The sequence below is a fragment of the Dermacentor albipictus genome, chromosome 7 (assembly GCF_038994185.2).
Source record: "Dermacentor albipictus isolate Rhodes 1998 colony chromosome 7, USDA_Dalb.pri_finalv2, whole genome shotgun sequence".
Taxonomy (NCBI): domain Eukaryota; kingdom Metazoa; phylum Arthropoda; class Arachnida; order Ixodida; family Ixodidae; genus Dermacentor; species Dermacentor albipictus.
In genome coordinates, this window is record NC_091827.1 from 100,048,416 (window position 1) to 100,055,906 (window position 7,491).

A 7,491-nucleotide genomic window follows, 5' to 3' on the forward strand; every position below is an offset into this window, starting at 1 on the left:
CATCGCGTCTGTCGATCACGCGACTCATCATTAACGAAAGTACTGCCAATAATATATATAAATGGCATCGCACACTGCATGTGGGTCACACGTCAGAAAATCGTAACCGTACTACGACATAGGCAGTTAATTTTTTATTGCTGGCATTATTTTTTATGTTATTGTTGGTACTAAATTATGTTGGTATAGAGTTTTGTTGGTGTGTAACTGTAAATAAAATTATGTCTATGTGATTCATGTGAAATAAAAAAAAATATCAGGTGCGCACTATGTCATGCTCTACGGAACACATAAACAGAAATATACCACCGAAAGGATTTTACGACGCCGCTCTGAAAACGCAGCTGTTGTCGACACAGCTGCGACGGAGCTCCGTTTAGACGCAGGTGGCGGTTAAGCCGAGCCTCGACGCGAGCGACGATAGGCATTGACCGGGGCGCAGTCCAATGGAGTGCACAAAACAAAACACGTTTGTTTGTAATTAGCGATTTTGCGTTATTCCTAGTTGCTTAGCGGAATGATACTTGGAAAGACTAGAGTTTCATTCTAGTGGACAAACATGTGGCCGCCCGTTGCCCTCCCCTAGAAGCTCATGTATCGGCAACAGACGGGAATTTAACAATATTTATAACTTTACTGTGAACTACGTATTCATGAAAAGCAAATGAAATTCGGCATAACGTATGAGTCACCTTAGCGGGTAATTTTCGTATAATTCGTTCAGGGATGGTTTACATAAAACAAGAGTTGCAGCTGTTTTCTGTAGCCACATTCCCTCCGTAGATGCCCATGTATCGACAGCAGACGATAATTCTGTAACGTTTACAACTTCACTGTGAACTAATTATGACCAGTAAATGAAACTCTTCGTAATGATAAACTCGTCTTAGTGACCAATTTCCCTATAATATTTTACCAGATATCTACATTAGTTCGCTTGATTTCCTTAAACATATCATCAAACTTGCTCCCGTGCACTGACGGAAATTGTCAACACGCGATTGTACAACACTAATACGTCCTAAAATACAGTACGCTTCAGCCATATCGTATCCCCATCCCACATACCTAATAACTGACTTAGAATCCCTGCAGAACCATGCTGTATGCTTCATGTTTTCAGATTATTGACGGCAAACGAGTGCAACAGCATTAAAACATCGCGCCAAGCTTGAAGCCTTCTCTATTCGTCGTAACATATCTCGTATAACACTATTCCATGAGCTTTACTATCACGTATCTCTTCAAACCGAGTTTATGTGTAAACCTTCAGCTATTTATCCCCGTCGTGATCATTCTTGCAAAGTGGAATGCATCATGTGTCGTTCTCCCGCATTTGATCAGTCATTTATACCTCGCGCCGCGATCGAATGGCATAATCTGCCATCGCACAACGTCACGGAAATAAATTCCTCGAAATTTACAGATGCTCTGCGCAGTAACATAAATACCTTATATATAACGGTTCACTCTCTGATTTGTAAAGTGAATTTTTTTCACCAATAAACAAAGTCTCCGTGACGTTTTCATAGCTGGAGCAAATCCTTTAAACTTGCTGTACTGTTAACTATTTTTATTTGGTTTCTTCTGTGTTTTTACGTTGATTCACTGTACTTAATTTTTTTCCCAATTTTGCTCTATTTGCATTTCTACACTGTTCATTGCCTCATCTGCGTAACCTTTATCCTGTGTAATGCTCTCCCTACAGGGCCTTTGGGGCTATTGTGAAATAAATAATAAATAAGAAATAAATAATAAATAAATATTGAGAGATACTGAGCATTTTCGAGCAAGTTGGCTTTGCCGCAAGGCGTTTTCTGTTTGCCGCCACAATTTTTAGGGAGGTTAGCGATTGACAGCTTGGTTGCAATAATGAAATGGCTCAAAGCTCTGTAACGAAGACTCTATAAGCACTCAGCAAAGTGAAGCGAACCGGGCATTCATTCTTTGGTATCAGGCGTACAACATAAAGAACAGCACACGTTTCAATAAGGGACAAGCTTAAAACAAGCAGCCGAGCCACATAATTGATGATAAGGCGCTCGGGATATTAACACAAAGCACGCAGAGCGCTCCTCATGTAAAGATTCGCAAGCATACCATGGTGACGCTAGGTTGCGACGTGGGGTGGGACGTCGCTAGCCTTTCATACAAAAATTTACCTGCCTAGCAACTGATTTCAATGTAGTTGGAGTACCGATGTGGGTGAAGACATGCTGTCAAAATTGCTATTACTCCTATTCCTACCATTACTCTAAAATAGCACTACTGCCATTACTCTATAGGTTAGGTTAGGTTAAAGCCATAAAGCACTGCGTAACCCCCTCAACATTTGTAGTAGCGGTTTTCAACAGCTTCGCTGGAAAGAGACTTTCATATCCCGCTGGGCTCCGCGGTTGCTTTCACCTTTCGCTGTGTTCGTACACTCGGCTACGAGAGACAAAGCTGACGCCGACGCTAGCCACAGGAACGGGCGCCTAAGATCTACGCTCTAAAATAATTTCGGCACAACCCATCTCACGATGAGCGTCGACGGTAATGTGTTTAGCATTGAAACCCTATAAGGATACAACGCATCCCCACGATTGCAAGCGCGTTATGTATGAAGAACATTATACTGCAGCGGAAATCCTCCCTCGGCGCTTCCTTATGAATACTATGCCAAACTGGCAGCGCCGCCACAAAGCCTGCGCATGGCCTTGCACACGAAGATTACAACTGGAAGTAGATGGAGATTTGTGGGGCGTTTTTGTGTTTTCATATATTTGGCACGGTTCCAGCACTCTGGAAGGAATTTAAGGCAGATAGTTGGGCGAGTTTTAATTTGGACAAAGAGATTTTCCAGCGCGACAAAAAAAAGACCCTCCACTTTTTTGTTGTCCTTTTGTTTCTGCACCTCTTTTCATCTGGATTACATGCTTGAACATCTATTTGTCGCTTCTAGGAACTTACTGAATTTCTTCGAGCGTAAACAATGTAGATGCTTCATGCACAAGGCGGACATGCCCTTTGCATACAGTTTTCCGACACTTGCTGCCGAAATTCTGCGATGACTATCGAACTGTTGACAAGGACTCTTTCTTAGGCACTTTTCGTGCTTTGATGTATTTACTCTTCACACGGTGCTTTTCATCTTATTACACGCTTGAACAGGAGTAGTATATTCTCCTTCGCATACATTTATTTACATAAGTGCGGCGGAGAGCTGTGTGCTAGGCAGAGTTTACTGCAGAGAAGCAGAGCTCTTTTTCTGGTCTATTGTAAGGTTCAGGTAGATCGCGATTGGCTGGCACATCCGCACAACCACATAAACAACGAAGGATACTGAAAATGGCGGCCACGCAAGTACCTCGTACAGTACTTCCGGTGAACCTTGTACGCTTCCGCCAAACACACGCGCAGTGCAGTCTGCAGTCAACATCTTATCCCAGCTACAGTCAGCAGCAGTACACCTTTCCGAAATACCTCAGCTTTCTCAAATTCTCCGCTTCAGTGTAACATGGAGTGGTTGCTCGCTGCGAAAGAAGGCTTTTGGGCCTCGTTTTTTGCGGCAATGCTAACCTATGTCAGGCAGATACTAAGGTGCCCTCACAAGCTCAGCTAACGTTGTCAACGTAAACGCCTATCTGCTACGTCACATTTCCAAGCGCGATGCTCTTAGCAGCTAGACGCGTCTGTTATCGGTATCTATCATGCGCGAAGAAGCAAGCTGCTGTGCCATCGAAACAAAAAAGAACGTCGCAGTTTCGCCCTTTTGATAGCAATGTAATTAACCACTACAAACCGTAACGCTCGTATATTTATTAGCCGTAAAAACTGCATAAGTGTTCGCTTACTAACGAAAAATTAGCAAGCACGATGTCAGGCAAGCGTGGCAAAGCATCCGATCTAAATAGGCATTTGCCTCTAATTCATTCTCTACTGATAACAAAGCACTATTACATCCTGTCTCAACTCTCATTGCTGGACTGCGGCAACCGCATGTACTCTTATCTCCGCTCCTTCTTCTCTAACCAAGTGGTTCGCTTACGAGTGGACACCACATCTGTCCGACCCCCGCCCGCTCACCCGTGGCGCTCCTCAAGGTGTTGTTCTCTCTCCTTCCCTTTTTAATCTTGCTAAAACCCCTCTCTCCTCCCAACTAGCCCAAATTCCTGAACTTCATCACATCGTTTATGCCGACGACATCAACCTCTGGTGTTGGTCTGGTTCTCCCGGTCACGTACAGGACAACCTGCAACGTGGCCTCGATCTCATCAACTCCTTTCTCTCCACCGCTGGCTTGTCTCCTGCTCCGGAGAAATCCGAGCATCTTCTTAACTTCTCCTCATACCAGCGCTGCCACAATGCACTCATCTCTCTCCATCCTGCCGGCGCTCCCATTCCTATTGTCCCCCAATGCAAAGTTCTTGGCTTTCCGTTGCATGCAGCCAAGGGTGTGCAAGCCCTCCACCCCACTGTCAGGACCTGTCACTCGGTGCTCGGGCCTTCACGGGGCACATGCGTGCCGAGTTGTTCTTGCGCTCCCGCTCAACAAGTTCCTGTACTTTGTACCTTACGTTTCCTTCACCCACACTCAGCTTAACACCCTCGATACCACCCTTGTGGGCCTCTACAAGGCAGCTCTCAACCTCTCTGTCACCGCCTCTACTGCCAAGCTCTTTACCACAGGCCTCTTCCATCCTCTTCGTTCTCTTCTCTCTCTCCAACATGACTCCCAACTTGCCCGGCTTTCTCTTACCCGTCAGGGTCAATGGTTACTGGCCAAGGCGGGTATCTCTCCCATTCCCGTTTCCACCTTTACCTCTCCAAAATCCACCCCGGCCCCCGATCTTCACATCCTCTCGCTCCCGACCAATTTGTCCCCTGTCCTGCATGCCGGCCGTGGTCACGCGGCTACGCAGCATCATTTCCCTCAGAGAGGTACCCTACACGGATGCCTTTCTGGCAGCTGCTTGACGTCCCTGCGGCTACGCTATCTACCATCCCCAACTGAAGCTCACGTGAGTGGTCCGTACCTACACCCTCCGGAAGCACTCTCTCTCTCGAGGTCCTTGCCATTGTGCATGTCCCACAATCATTTCCCTCCCTTCCCTCGCTCCCAGAGTACACAATGTACACCAACTCCCAAGCCGCCATTGTACAGAACCACACGCTACCCCATTCACTCCAACAGGTGGTCGAATGAGCGATCACCGCACTGCAAGCTTCCACCGTTTTCCTCTGCTGGGCCCCTGGGCATCAGCTCGCCCATCACGCTTTTAACCGGGCACCGTTGATTCCCCGGGTCCAGGCCGTCAGAGGATTCTGGGGGACTCTCACTACGCCGCTCTGTCAAGGAAGTTTACGTCCACCTCAGGCTCGACAAGCGCCGCTACCACAACCCCCCCCCCCCCCCACTCATCAATCACTCACTATGCCGGAAGCTGGCCTTCTGGGGCACGTCCAAATGAATGCCCTGGTTACCCTATCCCGCTTCTTTGTCTATCGCTATCGCTCCGACCCCTCCGGTCCCAACTGCCCCACTACTTTTGCAGACCTATCCCATTGCCTATTCTACTGTCCGGCTGCTTAGTAATCAAGTTCCTATCCTCCCACTTCGCTTTCCATCACCACCTGGCTCGACTGGCTTGGCGCTGAAGGTGAAGAAGAACAGCGTCGACTGGCCACCCAGGCGGTCGAAGTGCTCGGCTTGTAATTTTGGGCTGAGTAAAATTCTTATACTACTACTACTACAAAGCTGCTGTAATTCAGAGCGGCAGCAGCGGCAGCAGCGGCGTACTGGCGCCTCTCGCTTCAAAGTGATTGCTGAACTTCAATTTACGTGACCTTCTACACTAGCCCCCGTATGATTAAACACACCTTCACTCAACGCTTTCGCTCGACTCAGCCAAGTTGAGGAGAGAGGCCTTCTTTCATTCAAGGCACCGTTGCATTTGAGCAACGCTACTCCACGTTTCCTCCGCGGAGGAATGCCTTAAAAACGCATGCGCGAGTCTATTGAAATGCGCCAATCAAGAAAAGCGTATGATAGCGAGTTTATCCTTAATTGTGCTTAGCATACATACTCTTATATCGTAGCGCGAAGTGACACGGACACAGACTAGAAGCAGACAGGACGAGAGCTAACTCTCAATAGACACACGAAAAAGACACTACTTTAGAGTAACACACGTGCTGCGAAAATACTGTAATTCACATTCTACAGAGACAAAGATGCGTGGCTAACGCAAGTCCCTCCTAATCTTTTGATGTGGAATGCCTCAATTATTTCCCGTGGGGTTTGGCTTTTGTGTCTTGAGATAATTTTTGTGTGTTCAAACAAAGGTTTACAACCGCAATTGAAACAATGTGACGCTACATGTGAACCTTCAAGGTTGTTAAGAAGATGTTGGTTTTCTTTTAGTCTAATATTATTGCACCTGCCGCTCTGTCCAATGCAAGTTTCCCGCACTTGAGTGGAATCTGATAAACTATACCAGCGTTACAAGGCACAAAAAGGGACCGATGTCTAACGCGCATTACTCTTTTCTTTTCTTTTTTGCCACCTTGTTCAAGTTTCCTATTTATCGTACGACACATGATAGACAATTTGAGGGGGGCCGAGAAAACTGTATTGATGTCATATCTGTTGGCCACGTTCCGTAAACCACGGGATAACCTATGTTCCTAGGGCATCGCCGGAAACCTTTTTTTCTTTTCTGTTATTGCTATTTCTTAGTGGAGCTTTTTACGCATTTTAAAAGCTTTTCGCAGCTTAGTGATAATAAATGCACACGATAACTAGCCTTCGTGAGGCTATCTATCTGTTGTGAAAAACTTTGTTGCATACTGCGTGGACATGATTTAGCATTGGCAGACCTAAGAGCTGAGTAAGTTATCCCCTGTTTAAAAAGTTTGGAATAACAAAAAGAAAATTCAAGCAGTGGTTTCTTTGCCCTAGCCTAATAGTGCCAACAGACGCGCTCCTCTTGGAACAATAAGCACAGATCTAACCCTGTTAAGGTGCCTATAATCCACGCAGAAGCGCCATGAGCCGTCCTTCTTTTTTACCAGTAGAACAAGTGACGCCCATGGACTGCATGACGGTTCAATAATGTTCTTGACAAGCATTTTGCGAACTTCTGCGTGAATAACTTGACGCTCCGCCGGTGACGCTCGATACGGGCGGCGATGAATAGGAGGGGCATCACCGGTATTAATGCGGTGTTTAACAGCTGTAGTTTGAGCCAAAGGATGATCGTTAAAGTCAAAAACATCGTGGCAGGAAAACAGAACGTGGTAGAGCTCACGAGCGTGCTCAGACGGCCTGTCGGGCGCAATCATTTTCTGTAAGTCGGCGATGGTAAAAGTAGCCGACCGCGATGGCAGAGGACGATCGGCTGAATTGTCGTCTACTGCGAAAGATGCTACTAATTGATCCTTGAATGAGCAAAGCTGGGCCAGAGACATCCCGCGTGACAGCCCTTGTGTCGTTAAGCCAAAGTTGAC